This window comes from Ictidomys tridecemlineatus, chromosome 10 (assembly GCF_052094955.1).
Source record: "Ictidomys tridecemlineatus isolate mIctTri1 chromosome 10, mIctTri1.hap1, whole genome shotgun sequence".
NCBI lineage: Eukaryota > Metazoa > Chordata > Mammalia > Rodentia > Sciuridae > Ictidomys > Ictidomys tridecemlineatus.
In genome coordinates, this window is record NC_135486.1 from 78,810,061 (window position 1) to 78,834,050 (window position 23,990).

A 23,990-nucleotide genomic window follows, 5' to 3' on the forward strand; every position below is an offset into this window, starting at 1 on the left:
ACCTTTGGGTTCAATCCCCAGTGCAGATTAAATAAATGAATATACTAAAAAGTATCTTTTTCATTCAAACTACATAGTAACTGAAATAACACAGGAATATTTTTATCTGTAATGGGTCCACTGTAGCAAAAAGACACATCAAACTACATTTACTTTAGATTGTTATTTTAACTAATGTGATTATTGTTCTTATGTCATTGAAAAAAAATTCCAATGACACTGCCCTCAGAGTTCAGTGGGGTCTGAGATTGGAATGATTGGGAGAGAAGATGGGTAGTAAAGATCTTTTCGCAGAATAATCAAAGTAAGGAAAAGAGAGAAAACACAGAAGACAGGATATAGAATAAATATCAGAAACAGCAGCTGAAGAGCTCACTAGATCAGATCTTGCAAATATTTTAGTCTTGAAACTCCTTTAGGTTCTTAAGAATCATTGAGTATTCCAAAGCTTTGATTTATGTGACTCATAACACTAATATTTACCATCTTATGTATTAAAATATAAAATTTCAAAAATATTAGTTTGAATAAAGCTATTTTCAAAAAACCAAATAGCAAGAAGAATATCATTGTTTCACATTTCTGCAAATCTCTTTAATGTCTCTTGTAATTACAAGATCGCCAGATTCTCCTCTCTTTCTGTATTCAATCTGTTTCTCTATCACACCTTGTAACCTCTGTACATCCAGAAGAGATAGAAGAGTTCAAAAGGCAAATAAAATACCTTTGAATTACTGTGAAAATCATTTTAACTTCACAGATTTACTTGACAGCATCTTGAAGACTCCCAGGGGTCCCAGGACTATGCTTTGAAAATGACTACATTAGACAAATATATTTTAAAAGGTAGCAGATGAAGGTGATTTTTCAGACAAGCAAAAGAACAGTTATAAATAGCGTTGTTTAGTTTGTAAATCTATGAATTCTGGGCTTCAACAGAACAAGAATTATAATGAAGCCAAGCCTGTGAGACAATTATCCATTATCCTATTTCCAATGTAAATAAAAATCAACTCTACAGAATTTCCTCCAGGTGATAATGGAATTATAAGCACCAGCAGAGAAAAACTGCTTTGCATGCACAAAACAGATTGTACTGACAAGCCAATAGTAAAATCTACTGAAATAATTACATAATCAAGATTAGGTCATGGCTTCACTTCATTACAATAATTATGGTGAGATAATAGAAAGCATTGCTGAGGGAGAGTTCTCTTTCCTGAAGAGCTATAAAAATAAAGTGGATATCCACATATTTAGAACAGTGTAAAGATAATCCTTCTTGAAGACAGGGCATGAATTAAAAGCCTCTTAGAGTCCCCCCAGCTCCATTCTTAGTAGTCCTTCAGTGTTTTCACCCCATTGAAATAGTCTATCAAACATTTTTCTCTTTATATACTTTTCTACTTCACATGAAATAATTACTGTAAATTTTCTCCATTTATTATTCTTTTTTGTTTTTTCGTACAATCCCTCTATTTTCAAAGGCTTTTTGTTCTAGTTCCAACCCTACTCTTATTCCTGTTTCTTCAATTAAATTCACTGTTCTCTATACCTCTCCATATACCTATATATGAGTTTGTATTTTGAAATATTAAAATATTATAGATTTAATGATTATCTATAATATTTTAATATTTCAAAATACAAACTCTATACACAATAACAACTCAAACTATGATCAGCTAAAGGTGAAGGGAAAATACAACAACTTAAAACGACCAAAAAATAAAAACTGATATAGGCATTGTACATTATTTTGATTGCAAAAGAATTTTCAAGCTATCTCAATACTTTATGTTCTGCTTGAATTATAAACCACCCACTTGTTCCCTCAAGTGTATAAGTGTATAAGCCCTGGGGAGGGAAAACAATGATAAATCCAAACCTGGTCTAGATTAATACACATAAATGGCCTCATAAAGATATTTTTAAAAATCATGGTGGTAAATAAGGCTTCTTTGAGTGGGAAAAGGATATCAAGGAATGGAGTTTAACTCTTGTATAATACAGTCAGTTAAAGCTTTCTAAATCAGCCAAAGGCTGTAGCTAAGCAACATGATTTTTCAGTGTGCTCAAAAGGGGGCTGCCAAGCATCAGTAGCCTCATTTCTCACTGAAAGCTTTGACAAGTTTCCACCATATTTTATATAATTGTAGCAGAGGGAGTGCCAGATTAGATCCGATTTGCTGTCATAATGGGATTTTTTCCCACATAAGCTAATGATGCAAAGTTATATTTAACCCCCCAAAAAGGCACCCTCAGGCACTCACTGTATATTCTGATTGCCTCTCATATCTAGAATTGGACAAGTAGCAATTTTTCTGCTACTGAATATGACAAAAGCAAAGGTTTAATAGGTAGGTTTTTTCCTCCTGATTGGCTCCATTATAAATTTAGTTACATATTCCAAATCTGTTCACTAACTTCATATTTCATCAGATGTTCTCTCACCAGAATTGAAAAAATCAAGATAGTCTGGTACTTTGAGTTCATATTCAATGTTATATACAAGGTCAATCTCTTCCCAGCTTATCCTTATGCCCCCTACATAACCTATAGATCTCCAACAACCTTCAAACTGAGCCCCATCCTGGTTCCTAAGTCACAGAAATCCTTGGCAGCATTTTGGGTGTGTTTTCTTCAGCAATGGTTAAAAACCAAAAATTACTTACATAGTGGTTCCCCTTGACATCCCTGCACATAGTAGCTGCAATCTTCCATATTCACACTTGTTTTATTCTAGCATTCTGGTTTGTATTCTAATTCTCTGCAAGGAATAGGTCCCTTCTCTTAATACCAGCCTTCTACCTGATGCCCAGACAAATATGTACAGCCTTCATCAACTCCTACCCAAGAAGATGGATCCTATTTTAGTCAGCTTTTTTCCACTATGATCAAACCACCTGACAACAACAACGTAGAGGAGGAAAAGCTTATCTGGGGCTCACAGTTTTAGAAGTCTACAGAAGGCCAACTCCATTGCTCTGGGCCCAAGATGACGGAGAACATTAAGGCAGAAGGGCAAGGTGTTGGAAAGCAGCTTAGAACATGACAACCAGGAAGCAGAAAGAGACTAAGCTTGGCTCACTGTGGACAAAATATATACACAAAAATCACACTTCTGGGAACCCACCTTCTCCAGCCACACACTACATGCCAAGAGTTACCACTCAGCTAATCCCTCTCAGTGGATTAATGCACTGATTAAGGTTTTTATAACCCAATCATTCTACCTCTGAACATTCTTGCATTGTCTCAGGCATGAGCTTCTGAGGGATACCTCATATCTAAGCCAAAACAGATCTTATCCCTTGGATCCTATTTCAAACTGGACGGTACTACCATCCCAACTGACATTCATAAATTGAAACAGGAATATGACAGCAAAAAACTTGCACTGCCACCACTCACACACCTATAAGATGGTATCTCTTACATATTTATCCTAATATGTCATAATATACTTTATCATTATCACAGAGAAAAATGAGCAAATATTAGGGTTAGCAAAACAAAAGCTCATAAAATTGGAGAATTCAAAGTATTGATAATATTACTAATGCAAGGATGAGAGTGTTCTTTTGATGGAAACACCATTTAGTAGTTGCCTTTATAGTATAATAGAAGGATAAAATTTTAGGGTTGCAAAGAAACTCAAAGAGATATCTAGTCCACTTACACAGTCAATATTGCATGAAACATTTATAAGCCTCACAAAACTGTCATATGATATCTCTCACTGTTGAAATACTAACTGCATCCTCAGCAAGTGATCATCTTAGCTATATGTGGTTGAATAACTGAAAAATTCACAAACTCCTTTTTAAACAATTCTGATTGCTAAAAATTTCTACTAATGTTAAGCTAAACAGAGACTTCTATGGTTTGTTAAGTAAGTCACAACATAGCTTCTGGTCCCTTGAGAAAAAATATAAGTATATACATAATAAGTAATTTGATATCTGAAGATATCAAATCATACATAGATCTTTTCTTCCCTAGAAAAATATCCCCCATTTGATTCTTCCAAAAATAAGCTTTCAAAGTCCTTAGTAATACTGATTTTCTGTTCTGAAAGGGTCCCACTTTGTCTATACACACTTTAATATATGAGAAATGAAAATTGACACATTATTTCAGGCATTTTCTGCTATATTTAGAATACAGTGAGACATAAACCTCCCCAGGTCTAGATAACAACCTAAGTCTATGTGGGCATTTGTTTTTGTTTTGCAGCCATACCATACTACTGACTCATACTGAACTTCCGATTTTTCTCCCAAATATTGTTCCCATAGGCAGTAACCAAACTATGTCATTTATCCTATACTCAAAAAGATAGGTTTTTGACCTATATCAAGATTTTGCCTTTCTTTCTATTAAGTTTCATTTCTGATTTCAACTTATAGTGAAAATATTATTCTTAACTATTTGTTTCCTATATCATTATTTAAAGAATTGAATATTCTGGCCAATAAAAAAACCAAAGACCTATAACAAATTACTACAACCTTCACTTAATGTTAACATAGAATGCATTCACTCCCTTTCCTTATAACCTTAGACTTAAGCACAAATTTGCAATCTACAAGAATTAAAATTCTTTCCTCAATAAGAGAGATGCTAGATTTTCATAGCCATTACTTTATGTAAATACCTGTGCACCATATCTAAAATGACATCTAACATATGGAAATATCCCATAATCTCTGCTACTCAATCCCCAAAGTTAATATAGTTAACAATCTAAAACATCCCATACATGCTCACTCCTAATCCTAAATGTATTTGTCTGCTCATGTTTCCTAGAAAATAAGACAACATATAAGATAGCAGTTTAAAAAAATATAGGCTCAGGAATCAGATAAATTAGAATTCCAGTCTCAGCTCTGCCAACTACTAATTGTGTGATCAAATGTCAATTATTTAACCTCTTAGGTCTAGTTTTCTCATCAGTAAAATTGAGACTACAAAGATTAATGTAAGTAAAGCATCACAAAGTAGTTGTAGCCATTATTGGTGTAAGAGACTATTTTTTAGACTTTCATAAAATCTATTGAGTTTATGCAGCAGAAAAGGGGAAATTCATCCACAGTATTTACTATGAATTCATCCATTTCTTAATATAAACTTTGATTTTTGTGTTTTTCAGCAATCTTCACTGTAAGCCAAAAAGGAAAATCTCTAAATGTAAATCTTCTACTTCTCACAGTCTCAAAGTTCTTCAAATTCACCTTCCATTCTTCCTCCCAACTCCATATAAGGTCTAGATATAGGCACCTAACATTTAAAAGATTGATTTTTCTTTTGAGACTGCATATGCCCTCTTGCCTTTAATTGTGAGCTGGCTTATACAAATCACCCAGCACATATTTCTATAAAATTGGAAGGTTCAATTCCACATTTCTCAAAATTAAAAGGGCTCACTTTTAAGGAAAATAACAAGTTGTCTGCTTATTACCAGGTCCTTATTCATCAACTAAATACATTCCAGAAAGATTTTCTCATATATCATCACTTTTCTCTATGTTCCAAAATTCTCATTAATTCTTAAGCTCTACTGGAGAACCTGCTTCTTTCATCATTTCATGTCAATGAATAAAGTGATATTCATTTTAAATACAGTATGGATTTTCAATGCATCAGAATCTATTTGACCAATTTTTGTTGTTGTTCACTTAAAATTGTTTCCAATTTTTTGCTGCAATGCATAGTACTGTGATGAGGAGTCTAGTACATATACATTTATGATAATTTCAGAATATTTATTAAATAAATTGTTTATAGAAGTAGAAAATATACAGGTGTAACAAAGAAGTACATACTTTTGAATGCCAATACATTTTCATCATATTGCCAGAAAGTTAAATAACAATTTGCATTCCTACCAATAATGTATGAAAATATCCTCAACAATATTTAGTATAATAAGGTTTTTTACTATGTATCAAATCCAATAGACAAATTCTTGCACTTCCAAAAGCAGTGTGAAAACTTTTCTTTTAGATAGGGCTTATCCATTCCTGTGCCTCAAAAATTAACATCTGACATTTTAGGCCCTTAGCATATTAAGTACTTAAAGTTAAAAGTCAACTGATAATGTTTTTAATTTCTTAGGTTCCCTTTAGAATGAAATTATTTATTTTAAATTATGAATCCCTTTGTTTTACTCACTACTATATACTCAACCCCTAAAATAGTACCTGGTATATAGCAGGTACTAATAAATATATTATTGCTTGATTAAAAATAATCAGTTTGAATTAATCTGCTGGAAAGGTATCTCACAGAAAATAAAGCATATAATTTGTTGATTATAATAACAATATGAAAAATTACTAAGAATAATGGGGCAAACATTTTAAATAGTTCTCAAAAACACCTTGTATACCTAATTAGATATGAGTAGACTTAAGTCAGAAATGGGTTACATGAGAAAGTCATAAGAACAGTGGTCTGGGATTTAACCAGAACACAACACACAAAGCAGCTTGCAACTGCACATCCAGACAACCAAGAAATAGCTAAATATTGCTTAGTTTCCTACTACAGATTTCCCCTCCCATTTTCCCTCCCCTTCCCCTTCCCCCCTCCCCCTCCCTTCCTCCCTCCCCCCTCCCTCTTCCCCTCCACCCCCCATTCCTTGCCCAATCACAATATGGTAACAGGCACTGGTCAACTCTTGGTTTGGTTTTTGAAAATATCTGAAATTGAGAGCCTGCTTTCCTTAAACAACTTATATGATTCTAACTTTAGCTTGGAAAACATTCTAGAATCTCTAGTCCAATTCAGAAGCATAGCAAAAAAAAGGGGGGGGGGAGGTAACATTCTACTAATTCTAGAAAGATTATGTAACAAATCAAACAAGTTGGTGCTTCACAGTTTCAAAAACAAATGGAGATCCATAGAGTTGCACTATGGCCTATTTTGGCTAAGCACAAGAAAGCAAGGATATCTGATTGAACCACAGAATATTTAGCCTAGAAGAAAGAAGACTTAAAAGGTAACTAAAAACAGTCTTTGAGTATCTGAATGGATACTACTATGAAGAAAAATATGAATGGATACTACTATGAAGAAAAAGTTCAATTCTATATGGAGCAACTAGACTGGAAGAAGTCAAAAACAATGGCTGAAGATCATAAGAAGGCCATCTGACAACAGAGTAGGTTGTCTCCATTAATTCAACACAGTGTCAAACACTGTGTTAGTCACCATGTACACCTGATCATTGTCCTTCATTCTAACACAACAGTATAAATAACCACATTTTGTATTGGTAATGAACAAAAACAGAAGTTTTACTACAAATACAATGGGAAATTAAATGTCTAGGCAACTGACATTTACTGGAAGATTGTTATAGATTACAATGTGTAATAATGGAGATTATTACAGGTTCTAATGTGAAATGATGGCATTTAAAAATGTGTGTAAGGTTCTCATTATATATTTACAATTAAGTCAGTACAGTAGATCATGAGAAGATTTCATAAGCCAAAATTCACTTCAAGTTTGTCCTTAAATGTCCCTTAGGAAATTAAAAACAATACTCCCGATTCAACTATACAAAGAAATTAAGGGATGTTAAAGCTGTTTAATCTGTGTGGTTTGACTATACTATTAGCTATACCATCTTCTAGAATAGAACTGTCCACTCCCCTGTTCAATATGGTAGCCACTAGCTACCAGTGAGATCAGGGATCAGAATTTTCCATTATGTTCAATTTTAATTTATTTAAATTTCATATGGCTAATGGCAATTGCATTGGACAGTACTATTCTAGAGATATATTAATAATATTCATAAAATAAATCATTCATTTTTATTAGCACATTATAGTTAACATTGGGGTTCATAATTATACAATCATGGCATAGAATTTGCTCCATTTCAGTCCCCAGTACTTCCCCTCTCCCTCCCTTCCCATTCCCTTTCCTCTACTGTACTGATCTCTCTTCTATTTATTTATAGATTTAAAAAAATAGTGATTTATAGGTATACTTAAAAGTGAAATTCTTTGGTATATTCATATATGTACATAGGAAAGTTTGGTCAGACCCAGATTCCTTTCACTGTTTCTTCCGTTTTCCTCTCCCTCCACCTCCCCCACAATTCCTTTCCCTACTCTATTGATTTCTATTTTGGATGGATCCTTTCCCTCTTTTTCTTTTTCCTTATCTTGGTCTACCTTCCACAAATGAAAGAAAACATTCAACTCTTGACTTTCTGGGTCTGTCTTATTTCACTTTGCATGACATTCTACAGTTCCATCCATTTCCCAGCAAATCCCATATTTCATTCTTCTTTATGACCAAGTAAAACTCCTTTGTGTATATATACCAAATTTACTTTATCCAGTCATCTGTTGATGAGCACTTGGGCTGGTTCCATAGCTTATAGGGATAGCCTGTATCCCTATAGTATGCTGATTTTAGACCTTTGAGACAAGGAGAGGAATAACTAGGTAATGTGGCAGTTCCATTCCCAGCTTTGTAAGGAATCTCCATACTACCTTTCAAGCTGGTTGAACAAATTTGCAATCTCAAAAACAAAAGTAAGGGGGAGACTCGAGTACACAGGGAGAAACTAAATTACTGGAACCTTTTGTAGTGGCAAAAAACAAAACAAAACAAAAATTTTAGGCCTAGAGATAGGGAAGCATAATGGAAAGATCTCATATAAAACCTTCTTTTCCTCTGAAGAATCCTAAAATAAACAGTAGTGACAGTGGTAGTAAATCTGTCCTCAAGGAGGGCAAGTGGCCACCTGGTCCTTTGATTTCAGCATCCACCATGGCTGACAGACTATTTCTTTTTTTTATTGGTTGTTCAAAACATTACAAAGCTCTTGACATATCATATTTCATACATATGATTCAATTGGGTTATGAACTCCCATTTTTACCCCATATATAGATTGCAGAATCACATCGGTTACACATCCACGTTTTTACATAATGCCATACTAGTGACTGTTGCATTCTGCTACCTTTCATATCCTCTACTATCCCCCCTCCTCTCCCCTCCCATCTTCTCTCTCTACCCCATCTGCTGTAATTCAATTCTCTCCCTTGTTTTTTTCCCTTTCCCCTCATATCCTCTTATATGTAATTTTGTATAACAATGAGGGTCTCCTTCCATTTCCATGCAATTTCTCTTCTCTCTCCCTTTCCCTCCCACCTCTCATCCCTGTTTAATGTTAATCTTTTCCTCATGCTCTTCCTCCCTGCTCTGTTCTTAGTTGCTCTCATTATATCAAAGAAGACATTTGGCATTTGTTTTTTAGGGATTGGCTAGCTTCACTTAGTATAATCTGCTCTAATGCCATCCATTTCCCTGCAAACGCCATGATTTTGTCATTTTTTAGTGCAGAGTAATACTCCATTGTGTATAAATGCCACATTTTTTTTATCCATTCATCTATTGAAGGGCATCTAGGTTGGTTCCAGTCTAGCTATTGTGAATTGTGCTGCTATGAACATCGATGTGGCAGTATCCCTATAGTACGCTCTTTTAAGGTCTTCAGGGAATAGTCCGAAAAAGGCAAATTAGCTGGAATGGTGGTTCCATGCCCAGCTTTTCCAGGAATCTCCATACTGCTTTCCAAATTAGCAGCACCAATTTGCAGTCCCACCAGCAATGTACAAGTGTACCCTTTTCCCCACATTCTCGCCAGCACTTGTTGTTGTTTGACTTCATAATGGCTGCCAATCTTACTGGAATGAGGTGGTATCTTAGGGTGGTTTTGATTTGCATTTCTCTGACTGCTAGAGATGGTGAGCATTTTTTCATGTACTTGTTGATTGATTGTATGTCCTCCTCTGAAAAGTATATGACAGACTATTTCTAATGTCCCCACCTGTACAGGTGCTTTTCAGGTCTGGATCATACTATTAAAATCTGTGACAGGCTCTATTTTAACCTGTGTATAATACATCACATCTATATATGTGCTTTTGTCTATATCATGTACCTTATATCAATACTGGATTACAGATAAATGAGTACATATAAGTTTAATGAATGGATTTCTGTGTCTTTCAGTTCACATGACTTAAATAAAAATTTTTATTTGGTAGGAATAACTGACTTAAAGTATTAAATGCACTTTTTTGATATCTTGGTTTACATGGGCAATCTAAGATAGAAATGGACAAATTAGTTTCAATTTAAATGGGATTAAAGATAAATATGTTTGTTAAAGGGAACATCTGATTAATTTGCAAAGTTAAGATACTAAAATATAAACTAAGTATAAATTCAAGTACTCTTGGCTTCTTGAATTCCATAATATGTATTGGGGTCTATTAAATGTGTTTTTATAAATTTGTAACTTTAAAAACAAGGTTTAAGATTGCTCGTTTCTGGGTCTTAACCTAAAAGCAAGGTTACTAAGGGTTAAAATTCTAACAGGTGTAATTCTATATGCATACAAAAAGTTTCAGTGGTGTATTGATTAAAGTATTGTAAAAAGAGTAAAGTATTTCATCTATTAAAAAGGAGTAATATTTGTTTGAGAGAAGATTAAAGTCCTGTGATATGAAGGGGAACCTAACAAGAGGTTTCATGGCTTCTGGACACAGGAATTGATCAGAGTCCATGCTAAACAGATATTAAGAAAATATTGGAGCTAATGGTCGAAATCTATATTGCACAAGCATTGGGAGGGTTCCAAGGCTTTTGGCTTGGCCCATAACTGTCTAATTGACTATGTCCTTTTAGTCTTGAGTCTGAATTTTCTGTAACCTCCATTTGGTTCCACCCCCACTTCCATTTTCCCACCACTCTGGAACAAAGGAATTAACTGGAAATGCCTAACCTCACAAGGTAACCTTTACATCTGAAAAAAAAAATGGGGCTCATTACCCTGAGTGCCTACTGATTAACTATGCTATCATATTCAGGGGGGGGCAAAAACTGCCAGTCACAAAAGACAAATCTATGGGTTCAAGCACTATTAGATTATAACATGGGGACAAAAATTGTCTCCTCTTTTTAAGAGATGGCAGGATGCCCCATTTGGCCAGGGAACACTTGCTGGTGGAGTCTTGCCTGTTGCCCATAGAGCTAAAATACAAGGGCCTCCTGGAGTTCCCATGTATACAGGCATCTATGTCTTGGCCATGCTGATTTCAGTATAAAGGTCCCTAACAGTCTCTTTATGGTCAATGTAACCTTCCTTGGACAGAAGTGCCCTTACAACCAGTTGATAGTGCTTTTACAGTACATAATGCCTATGAGGAACACAAACTAGCTTATGTTTTTTGGCATCCTTTGCAAAGGAATCTACAGGAAGTGTAAAGAAAAGAATGGAAAGGGCCTCCTCCATTGAATATTAATATGCCTAGTGAAAACAAAATGACCCCAAAGAAGTTTTGGGGTAAAATTGACAGTGGGGAACTCATTTAAAGTTGATGGCATTACAATATCCTATGCTCTAACCTCTTGAATGCAACATGGGGGGAAAATTGATGCATGTTTTTTGTTTGTTTTTGTGGTGTTGGGAATTGAACCCAGGGCCTTGTGCACGTGAGTTAAGCACTCTACCAACTGAGCTATATCCCCAGCACCGTAACGAGGTATGGTTTTGTTCTTTGTTTTCTTTTGTTCTTATATATGCCAGATTGTCCATCTCTCTCTTGGGGTAAGCTCTGTTATGCAAACTAAATGTACAGATAATATTCTCACCCAAAGAGCAAAAATTTTACTTGCAAGTGCCTCCAGGAAAAGAAAACAAAGCCTGCTCCATTGCAGGAATACTAAAAGTGAATAAGGTCATTTGGGCCAAAGGGCCCCTGAGAAAAGTGATCAATGTTATCTTAATCAAAATTTTGTTTAAAGAGGAAATAACTTGTTCCAGGAAGGGAAAAACAAACAAATAAAAAAAAATACACACACAAATATATGCATATGTGTGTGTGTGTATATATATATATATATATATATATATATATATATATATATATAGAGAGAGAGAGAGAGAGAGAGAGAGAGAGAGAATATGAATATATTCCCCTTAAAGGAGAGGCATTAAAGGTGATCCATTCTCTTCTGCAAAATTTTTCAGAACATGATTTGAGTCTGCTTTGCCAGATATCCTAAATACATATGACTAGAGATATACAGACATCTAAAAGCCTAGGAAAATCACTTTACAAAACTGGCATTCTCCAAGCTTAAGTGGTCTGTAGTGGTAATCTCCTTCAGATTTATATAGAAATAGAAAATGTAATTAGGCATTTATTTATGTCATTTAATGTTCTGTAACTGGATAAAGATAATCTGTTATCAATAATATATGTATATAAAATTTTGTGTTACTTTTTTACACTGGGGTGAAATTTAAATGTATTTTAAGAGATAATAGTAGCCTGATTTGTTTAAAGGTTGACATTATAAAACATGAAGGCCTTTTGCCACTTCTTCCACAAGAAAGAAAATTAGGAGCTCCCTTAGTTTTTATTTGATTCATGTTTCAGATTTAATGTTATATAGTATTATTTGTAAGAACTCTGCCTTACCTGAGATAAGGTTTTGCCTCTCACCCTGCTCCATGTTAGGATGACTCCAAAGTAGGCTAGACTTAAAGTTTACCTAAAGTTATGTTCAAAAGATAGATTTTTTTGTAAAGATTATTGTGATCTCAAAATAAATAGGGGATATAGTACAAAACTAAGTGAAGGTGTAGGTGAATTATGAAAGATATGTAAGATTGTAGAGAGTTTTAAAAAGAAAGTAAAATTGTAAAGTATCTCATATGTGATTGAGTTGATAAATTTATGTGTCTAGATGGAGGCAAAATAGACATCAAATATATATTAGTTTATAAACATAGAAATTATGTTTCTTGGTTCAAAGCTATTATGCAAACTGAATATGTTTTTGATCTTGTTAATTTATTTTGTATTTTCCTCATAGAACTGTATAACTTTTGCCTGTTAATGTTTTAAAGAAAAATCTGAATTAGTTTGAGATAATACGCCATAATCTATATGACAAAATAGGATATAAGGCTGGCTTTCAGTACTAATATAACTCCAGTTAAATGAAAGGGGTAACTATAAAGTTATAGACATTAAAGTTACCAGTGAAACTGACCTGCTTATGGTTTTTTTAATGTATTTTTTTTAGTTGTAGGTAGACACAGTATATTTTATTTTATTTTTATGTGGTACCAAGGATCGAACCCAGTGCCTCACATGTGCCAGGTAAGCACTCTACCACTGAGCCACAGCCTGAGCCCCTGACTTGCTTGTGTTTAAAACCAAAGCTTGGAAACCAAAGAGAAAGAAGTAAAAGGGCCAAGAAAAAATAGCCAACAGTTTGGCCCTTCCTCTTAGGTCAGCCAATAATCAGAGAATAATGGGACTTCTCTAAGGGCCTGGCAACTCTGGTGAGTCACCTGACCTCCCAACAGGGGGATCAAGAGGACTCTTGAGAACAGGAAGCCAACCAGTGTACATTTGCAAAGAGGAGGGTCATTGGAGAGGGAAATGTCCCTGAAGCTTCCAAGGGAAGCCAACTGTGGTCAGCAAGTTTCTGACCCATACTGGCAGATGGCACAACTGGTAGAGTAAAATCTGAAGGAGTCAAGAGGCTTTTTATAAGTTCACAAGATTATCCCTAACAAATATCAGCTGACTCTAACAGTAGATAGAAAAAAACTCAATTTTGACCAACTTGGTCTTAAACACATATCAAGAGAGTATAACAAATGCACAGCCACATATGGACATTTAAAAGATAAAGACAATGGTTCCTTTACTTGAGATGTACATTTGTGTCAGTCCTCCAAAAAGCAAAACCTGGGAGGTCATAAAGGAATAGGTTTTATACAGAAGTGCCTAATAAATATCACAAAAAGTTCTATCAGAGTCACAAGTTTTTTTTCCTGAGTCAACTTAAGGCCTAACTGTGCTTCTTTACTTTTGCTGATATGATTATTATTAACTGCTGCTCAGACTCCTCTTCTGGAGTTTGCAATTCATCACTTCCACCATGGCAACTTGATTTCAATCAAGACCTAAAAGAATACAAGCTTCAACCCAGCTGGGAAGGACCTTACTAACTGTTCCTAATCACTAGCATGGCTATCTAAACTGCTAAAAAGGGAAAAACTCATTACCATGGTAATTCCCACCTCAAAAAGTAATACATCTAGGATAAATGGCAATACCAAAGGGTACACAAACAAAAATAAAAATGAAACCAAAAGGTAAAAAAAAAAAAGGTGGAAACTTGTAAGAAATATAAAGTTTGGTGGTCCATTGTCATAATATAGTATTTAATCTTTATTGGGATATCAGATCCAATTGTAGCCATTTTAAGTATAGCCCTTCCCTTTGCCCACCCCAATTTTAAATTAGCTAATCATGTAGAGTGTAATCCCAAGCTCCTCCCATCAGGTCAAGGGGGAGTGGTGTGTTAGGTATAAAAGCAGGTGACTGCCCACTCAGGTGCATTTGCTAGCCAGGCTTGGTAACACACTTTCTGGCAGAAGTACAGTTTGCCTTGCCCACCCACTTCTGAGCATGCTTAATTTCTTATGGCACCTCAGTATTTTTATCAGTGGCAATTCCGTGCTGGTTTTTTTTGTTGTTGTTTTGCTTTTTACTATATAACTCTATAGTATAATTTGAGGTCCAGTATTGTGATGCTTCCAGCATTCCTCTTCTTGCTCAGGAATGTTTTGGCTATTCTGGATCTCTTTCTCTTCCAAATAATTTTTTATTCTACTTCTGTGAAGAATGTAATTGGTATTTTGATGGTGACTGCAATAAATCTGTATAATGTTTTCAGTAGTGTGGACATTCTGATGTTAATTTTGCCTAACTAAGAACATGGAAGGTCTCTCTACCTTCTAAGTTCTTCTTTCTTTCTTCAGTGTTCTATAATTTTCATTGCTGTGGCCTTTTACCTCCTTGGTTAGAATTATTCCTAAATTTTTTTTAGGTTATTGTGAATGGGATAGCTTTCCTAAGTTCTTTTTTGAGCATATTCGATTAATATTAGAGCATAAGAAATTTACTGATTTATGTATGTTGATCTTGTATCCTGTGATTTTGCTAAATTTGTTTATCAGCTCTAAAAGTATTTTTTTTAGCGGGGAGGGGTCGTCTAAATAAAGAATCATGTCATCAGCAACAAAGATTATTTGATTTCTTTTTTTCCTATTTGTATCCCTTTAATTTCTTCTCTTGCCTGATTGCTCTGGCTAGAGTTTCAATAAGCATGTTGACTAGGAATAGTAAGAGTTGACATTCTTGTCTTGTTCCTTTTTTTTTTTTTTTTTTGAGGAAATGGCTTCAGTTTTCTTCATTCAGTATGATATTGGCCCTGGTTTTTGCATACAGATTTTATGATGTTGAGGTAAGTTCCTTCTATCCCTAGTTTCTCTAATGCTTTGAACATGAATGGGTGCTGGACTCTGTAAAATGCTTTTCTGTATCTGTTGAGACAATCATGTGATTTCCTGTGCTTAATTCTATTTATGTGATGAATTACATTTTTTGACTTGAGTAAGTTAAAAACCACCTTGCATCCCTGGAATGAAGCCCACTTGATCATGGTGCACTGTCTTCTGTGTTTCTGAATGCAATTAACCATTATTTTATTAAAATTTTTGCATCTATGTTAATCAGAGATATTGGCCTGAAGTTTTCTTTCCTTAATGTGTCATTGTCTGGTTTCAATATCAGGGAAATACTGGCTTCACAGAATGAATTTGGCAATGTCCCTCCTTTTCTATTTCATGGAAAAATTCAAGAAGTATTGGCATTCTCTACTTTAAAGATCTGGTAGAACTCAGCTGAGAATCCACCTGGTCTCAGGATTTTCTTCTTGAAAGGTTTTTAATAACTGTTTCAATTTAATCACTTGAAATTGTCCTAAGCTTTCTATATCATCATTCAATCTGGGTAGGTCACAAGTATCTAGAAATTTGTCAACTTGTCAAAATAGTTTCTTCTGACCCTTTAAATTTCAGTAGTATCTGTGGTGATATTTTCTTTTTCATCTCTAATTTTGTTAATTTGGATCATTTCATTCTTTTGGTAAGTTTGGCTAAGGGTTTATCAAACTTATTAATCTTTTCAAAGGATCAACTCTCTGTTTTATTGATCCTTTGTAACATTTTTTCTCAATTTCATTAATTTCAGTTCTAATTTTAAATATTTCCTATCTTCTAGTATAATAGTACTAATTTCTTCATCTTTTTTCTAGGGCCTTGAAGTATAACTTGAGATTACTTATTTAATATCTTTTTTATGTTGGAACTTGGTGCTATAAACTTTCCTCTTAGCACTACTTTTGTACTACCCCAGAGAAAATAAATCATTTCTGCCACAGTCTGGCTGGGCACAAATCACGAGCCACTGAAGCAGGAACAAACTTTATTTCTGAACTCCACCAGCACACTCCACACACGCTCCCCGGGAATCCTCCCGAACACCATGCTGCTCTTCCAGGAACCAGCAACCGGAAATATCCCTCCTCCAGCACTTCCCCAACCAATCGGAACTCTCCAGGATTCCCAGGATTCCCCGCGAGAGCTCAACTGGAACTCGAGGGGACTCCAGGAACTCCGAAAGGACTGGCTGTCATCACCTCTCAACCACTACTTCTGGCAAAAATGCCATGCGTCATCCCAACTCAGCTATGGCTCTTAGCATCTCCCCCCTTCTGTTTAATTAAGCACCAAGCATATGAGCACTATTAAGGCCTATTTCAAATGTAAAAAACCTTGAGATAATGTACTAAATTGTTCAGAAGATTGGTTTCTTAGTGAAATACTACAGGATTTTCTTTAACATCATTGCCAGAGTTCCTGCCTTCGTCCCAGTGCCTGTGAAGACAAAGGTGGAAGAATTTTCAGTGTTGCTGAGAACCGGACGAGACTTCAGATCAAGCTAACTGCCTGCAGAACTTACCTGGACTGTGATTTACCTGGACTGTGAGTTAATCTATTGAGACACTGCTTTACCTGGACTGAGACAACAAACTGTACTCTACAACAAATTGTAACTCGGTATCTTTGCTAACGGTATCATTGCTGGTATAATTTTTCCAAAGGCTTCTTACTTGGAGCCATCGATTGGCTTGGTATCATGGCATTTTGTATCCTCCCCTTCTGCTTGAAGCAGATTATTCATGGTGTTTGTGTATATCTACAAGTATGACTGAATATGTTGGGCTGGTACAAGCACGGTCCCTAAGCCACATACTTGTTATTTAAATTAAACAAAAGGGGGAAATGTTAGGGTCTGTAAACAAGTCAAGATGGCGCCTGGCATTTTGCCAGAGGGAGTGGTTTGTGAAGTAACGCCAGCAAGCCATTAAGTGTGAAGATTCCTCATTGGTTGACTGCTGTATCTAGTTTATGTAAATTAAGATAAGCTGTGTGTAATGTATATATACCCCTCCTGTCCTACAATAAACAGCTCCTATTCCTGCTGTATCAATGTACACAAGTTGTTCGTCATCCCCCAGTTATTTTGCTGCAGCCGGACTGCAGCACATTTCTAAGAGAAAATAGCAATGGTGAGATCAAAGACACAAGAGAAGAGCTAACACATAGCTATGTATAAGTAATTTTCACTAAATCAGAAAAATAAAAGATCTTTAGGAAAGTAATATAAACTCTGCTGTGGTCAAATGAGTAAGCTATATTCTGAATGTAAGAGTTTCAAAAGTGAAAGATTTAACAGCTGCTTTCTTTAGAACTTTAAATTCTTCTCATATGCTAAATGATATCCTTTCTTACCTTCTAATATTTTTAAATGGATCTTTAGATATTCATTAACTTATATCTAATAAAAGTTAGTTTAATTTTTACACTGTTGGTGGGACTATAAATTAGTAAAACCACTATGGAAATCAGTATGGAGGCTACTTAAAAGACATGAAACCATCATACGACCCTGCTATAACACTTCTCAGTACTTATCCTAAAGAATTAAAGTCATCTAACTACAGTGATACATGCATACCCATATTTGGAGCAGGAGAATTCACAATAGCCAAACTATGGAACCAGCCTGGGTGTCCATCAATGGATAAATGGAAAGTAAATGTGACCTATGTACACAATGAAGTTTTATTCAGTCATAAAGAAAAATGAAACTATGGTACTTGGAGGACAATGGATGGAACTAGAGACTATCATGTTAAGTGAAATAAGTCAAATTCAGAAGGTTTTCTCTCATGTGCAGAAGCTAGAGAAGAAAAAGGGAAACAAAGGTGGGGGTGAATAGCCTAAAAATGAAAGGGAGTTCAGCAGAGGAAGGGGACGAAGGGGTAAGAGGTGGAAGGTAAGGAGCCAGGAGGGAAATGGCCAAATTATGTTGCTATATCATATGCATGTATGAATATATAAAAATAAATCCCATCAATATGTACAACTATAATGCACCAATCTAAAAATGAGGGGGAAACACTTTTTAAAAGTTAGTCTAAAATAGATTCTTACTCAACATATTCCATAGGAAAGAAGAGATAGGAGGGAAATCTTTTAAAACAATATAAAGATCATCAACAAATAGTCTGTCTAATTGCTCTGGTCAGTGTTTCAAGAAATATGTTAAATAGAAATGATGAAAGAGGGCATCCCGGCCTTGGTGCAGCCAATATGGAAAGCAGTATGTAGATTCCTTGGAAAACTTGGAATGGAACCACCATTTGACCCAGCTATCCCTCTCCTCGGTCAATACCCAAAAGACTTAAAAACAGCATACTACAGGGACACAGCCACATCAATGTTTATAGCAGCACAATTCACAATAACTAAAATGTGGAACTAATCTAGATGCCCTTCAGTAGATGAACGGATTAAAATGTGGCATATATATACAATGCAATATTACTCAGCAATAAAAGAGAATAAAATCATGGCATTTGCAGGAAAACTGATGCAGTTGGAAAAGATAATGCTAAGTGAAGTTAGCCAATCCCAAAAAACCAAATGGCAAATGTTTTCTCTGATATAAGGTGACTGACTCATAGTGGGGTAGACAGAGGGAGCATGGGAGGAACAGATGAACTCTAGATAGGGCAGAAGGGTGGGAAGGAAAGGGAGGAGGCAGGGGGTTAGCAATGATGGTGGAATGTGATGGGCATCATTATCCAAAGTACATGGAAGAAGACATGAATTGGTGTCAACATACTTTATATACAAAAACAGAGATATGAAAAATTGTATTCTATATGTGTAATAAGAATTGTGATGCATTTCGCTGTCATGTATTTAAAAAATAAAAGCAATTTAAAAACACAATATAAAGATAATGACTGAGTTGACAACACAACTATTCCAGGGATTCTGGGTAGAACAGTGAATATGATAACCTCAAAAAATAGTTTTCAAAGCAAGAATACTTAAGATGATAATTGGCGTGTAAGAAGAAAATAATAGAATTCCTGTTTATGTTTAAATTTTATTTAAAGCAAAAATAAATCAGGTAAACTTTGCTAATATTTGAGACTTGGATTAACATAAATGCCCTGAGTCCATACTTCAGATGACACAAACCTGATAAAATACTTGAGATATCCTAAAGAAAAATTGGAAGTTTCAAGAAGGAAATACTGACAGCTGTTACTTGGTTCTTCTGTTTTGCTTTCAAATTTCAATTATTACAATCTATACTTGGCCATTTAGACAGATTTACAGAGTATATTACTTTGAATTGTGCAATATTTACAATTCTTCATGACCCATATAATCTTCCCACACAAATATTGTCTGATTATCTCAAAGTGCTTGTCTTTGAGCTTAAATATTGGTCATGTATCATGCCTTACTAAAAGGCAAATGTTCTAAATTTGCTGATCTCATCTGTGATGATAAGTAATTGTCAATAGTGTCTATGTACAAGACGTTTTCAAAAAGCACATAAACCATTCCTTCAAAGTAAAAGTAACATTTTAACAATACATGAGAAAGTCTAGTAAAGTGAGACTTTTGAAAATGTTTCCAGTGTTATGTTGCCAAAATCTATAAATATTCAGTGTCCTATGGCTTAAACTTGAAAATAAAATTCCCTAATCAGTTTTTTTTAATATTCCACATAAAATGATTCAGATAATATTTAACCTATTCCTTCAAAATATTAAAACACCCAGTTTCCAATTAGTTAGCAGAGACAAATTAGTATCAGATAAGACAAAAAAAATGGCCAGCTATGTGCAGAAATATTTGCAAAACTGGTAGATAAAACTGAAAAAAATAACATTATAATTTAGCAAACACAGTAAATAATTTGTTCCTTTAGTCTAGATTGATATGTGCTTGTGAGGCATCTTTTCAACTATGACAGATATTAAATCTAAGTATAAAAATACACTGAAGTTAGAAACCTTTGAATAACTGCATTAATAAGTGTTAAACTGAGACTTTCAAAAATAATAACACACAATTATAACATTCTTGTTAAAAGATTTGCAAAAAGTATGAGTCAATAATTTTGCTGTTAAAGACATTATTTTTACAAAATAATATAATTTACATTAAAATATTTTATCTTTATGCCAACCTTATTTTTTCTAATTTATAAATATAAGATGCATATACTGTATAAATTTAAATATACACAGACCAGATGTGATGAAAGCATTTTTACTTTAGAAATATGATTATCAAGCTTCAAGGCCATTATCCTAATATTTTCTACTTCAAATAATGATTTATTATAGTGGAGAAAAAGCAAAAGAAAATCTCTAAAATAAAAATTAATACAATTAATTTTATGTTTTTAATAAACTATTCTGTAGTAGATGATTTTATGTACTCAAACACTGATATGAAAATAGATTAGGAATTAAGTGGATACTGAAAATGCAATCAAGTCTAGTTGCAGTGATCTAAAGCTTCATAACTGTGAAGACAGCCAAGTCAGTGCAATCCTGAAATCCAGTTCAGAGTCCTGGTTCAGATATTGTTTTAATATGTCCTTCCAAAAACACTGTCAGGTACACTTAGTGCATGCCTAATATCCCAACTCCTAGGGAGAATGAGGCAGAAGGATCATTAAGTTCCAGGCCAACCTCAGTAAAGTAGCAAGCCCTAAGCAACTAAGTGAGACATCTCCTCAAAAAGAAAAATAAAAATGGCTGGGGATGTAGAGCAGCACCTTTGAGTTCAATCCTCCAGTACAAAAAAAAAAAAAAAAAAGACCAACTTATGTCCTCCAAGAACTTGTACCTATCTACAGTCATTGAGAAATAATTTTTTCACAAACCATTCCATGCCTGGGCCTTTTGTCATTAGGTCCCTCTTATTTATTTCCAGTATCAGACTAGCTAAACATACTGTGGAAGCTGAATAGTCAACACTGAAGAGAAAATTAAAAATGAAAAACGAAAAGCTCAACCTCACTTAAAACTCTGAAATTCGTGAGTTCTTCTATTACTTACAAGAGAAGAATGTTAAACATTGGCAAGATATACAACCCACTGTGCACCATGACAGATGCATCTATGTCTAATGATACAGACAGTCATAAAGACAGAACCCTGTTTCCTAAAATGTGAAATCATGTTAAGTACTTCCCCAAATAGACCAATTCACATAGTGATCCATGATGTTGATAACAGCAGATTAGGAGGACAAAGGAGAGTCAAAGCTAATGAAAAATGCTCCAGCTGGGCACAGTGGCACATTCCTATCATCCCAGCAGCTCAGGAGGCTGAGACAGGAGGACTGTAAATGCAAAGTCAGCCTCAGCAGAAAGGAAGACACTAAGCAACTCAGTGAGACCTCTAAACAAAAATACAAAATAGGGTTGGGGATGTGACTCAGTTGGTTGAGTGGCCCCAAGTTCAATCCCTAGTACCCAACACATACACACACACACACACACACACACACACACACACACACACACACACACATAAATGCTCCAGAAAGAGAATTTTCTTTGGTTTTCCCAAAAATGTCAAGAGAAGTAAAAATGTCAAGAAAAGTCAGCTTCTAATCTGATTCATATCAGTCCAGGAAAGGAAGTGAAAGTCTATACCTGGTAACTTGATGGAGGATGAGACATGGAGCTGTTGCAGGTGCCTAGAGTAATTAGCACCAACTACAGGACCTTAGAGAAGCCCAATGGCAACAATAAAATGGTGTGAAGAATTCCATGACAGTCCTGTGTAAGGTATAACATCCCACAAAGACCTCATAGGCTCATTCCAGGACACAAAAATCCCCTAATACAATGTCGGTATCTGGGCAAGGAAAAAGGATGGAAGATGCAGATTCCAAGTCAAAATGTACATTCAGGAGATCCAGTGTTTTGATATTACTTTTGGATAACTGAACCTCTTCCTCCAACATTTTCAAGTAAAATTAACTGAACTGTCAATTGTCTTGTAGGATATACATTTCCAGTTTTCTAATAGGAATAAAATAAATACAATACTCCCATAAATAATCCTAAAATGTACATATTTCAATCTAATCTTTACTAATAAGGAAGAGGATAATATTTTATTTTGAAAATGCACAGAACCTAAAAAATTAATATTCCTGATGCAATGAAAATAAATCAATTTCCAAAAAACAGAAAGAGGTTCTTGAAAAAGACCATCTAGTCAAATAAATAAGTGTGCTATGAAGACACCTAAACCATACTAAAATCATTACAAGGAAGGGCAATCATCAAAAAAAAAAAAGTAACTGTCTCCCTGTTTGTAGATTGACCACTTATTGGATCACCCAAGAGCACCACTAAAACAAGGTTATACAGAAATGAGTACATACAGATCAATATCCACAAATTGAGACTCAGCAGCAAAACATTCACTCTGGCTAAAGACCATGCTTAAGTGTCTATATGCCCTTGGCATGGAGACAATAATCAATCAGACCAATAATATTCACCAAATTAATGATTGAAATTCATGTCTTTAGAAATGCCAGAATCACCCAGATGAAATTGGGGGCTCAAAAAATGTTCAAAACCACAAGAAAAATAATAGGGAAAAGAGGCAAAAAGAGATCTTAATTTTTGTGAGTTAACAAGACACTCACATATATCATTGAGTCCCAATTGGTCATAGGTGGGGGGAGGCAAGTATAATGTTGGTTATATAGAGGTGTGTGGAGATGCAGGAGAAGTGGGGCTATGTGGGATATTGAGGAAGTTGAAGGGGATCAGAGGGATATGGTGGAAATGTGACCGATTTAAGGTATAAGTTCTTCATGATAAATTTCCTTCCAATTTAAAATTTCTTACCTTAAAACCACACTATGTACTATATACAAATATAATTCACAAACGGCAAAAAATCAAATTAAAGATGTAATTACCACATTTGTGGAAATATCCTATTTTAAATGAGTCAAGCTGACTTTCCTCACAAATTCATGGGATCAATATTGGAATAGTACAAATATTTAAGATCAGAAACTTTATTATACACTTGTTTCATAGCGTATTTGTATATTACAGATAAATTATTGAAAATGAAATCATTAGTATGCCATCACATTTCTTCTCTAAACTTAAGGTAAATAACAGTCACGTTTCCAGAATCCTTATCTCTGTTCCTTATCAACCAGAATCTCATTGAATCAAGTATGGAAAGGATTTTTTTAAAAACTAGAAAAACACATACAAATATACACCCCTTTCTGGGTTCCTGCATATAGTTTTCTCCTTTTTTTTTTTTTGCCCTGCCATATCTTTTCTATTGCTTTGTAGCAGATGGCAGTGTATCTGAATGAATATCATCTATGTCTCAATAAGCATTATATTCCATAAAAATGTACATATATGGTTGATATTCCTGGGAGTGTTTTCTCTCCTCATGGTTCTTTTCAATTTCCAACCCATTTTGAAGAAAAGGATAGGCTTTAACTAACATCAAACTTCAGGCATAATCTTACTTTGGGCTTTTCTCTTTAGAGAATACCCAAGTGAAAGGTTACTCTGCACAAACTTATTTTCTCTCCATCTTTCAGCTCACTTGACAATACTGAGATCAGCGTAGAT

At 34.7% G+C, this 23,990-nt stretch overlaps 1 protein-coding gene across 1 annotated transcript in view; it reads right to left on the bottom strand.

Moving 5' to 3' along the window:
- The window catches only part of Gpr158 (G protein-coupled receptor 158), a 390,707-nt gene that overhangs the window by 334,574 nt on the left and 32,143 nt on the right, over positions 1–23,990 (bottom strand). The gene's annotated exons all lie outside the window — the stretch shown is intronic.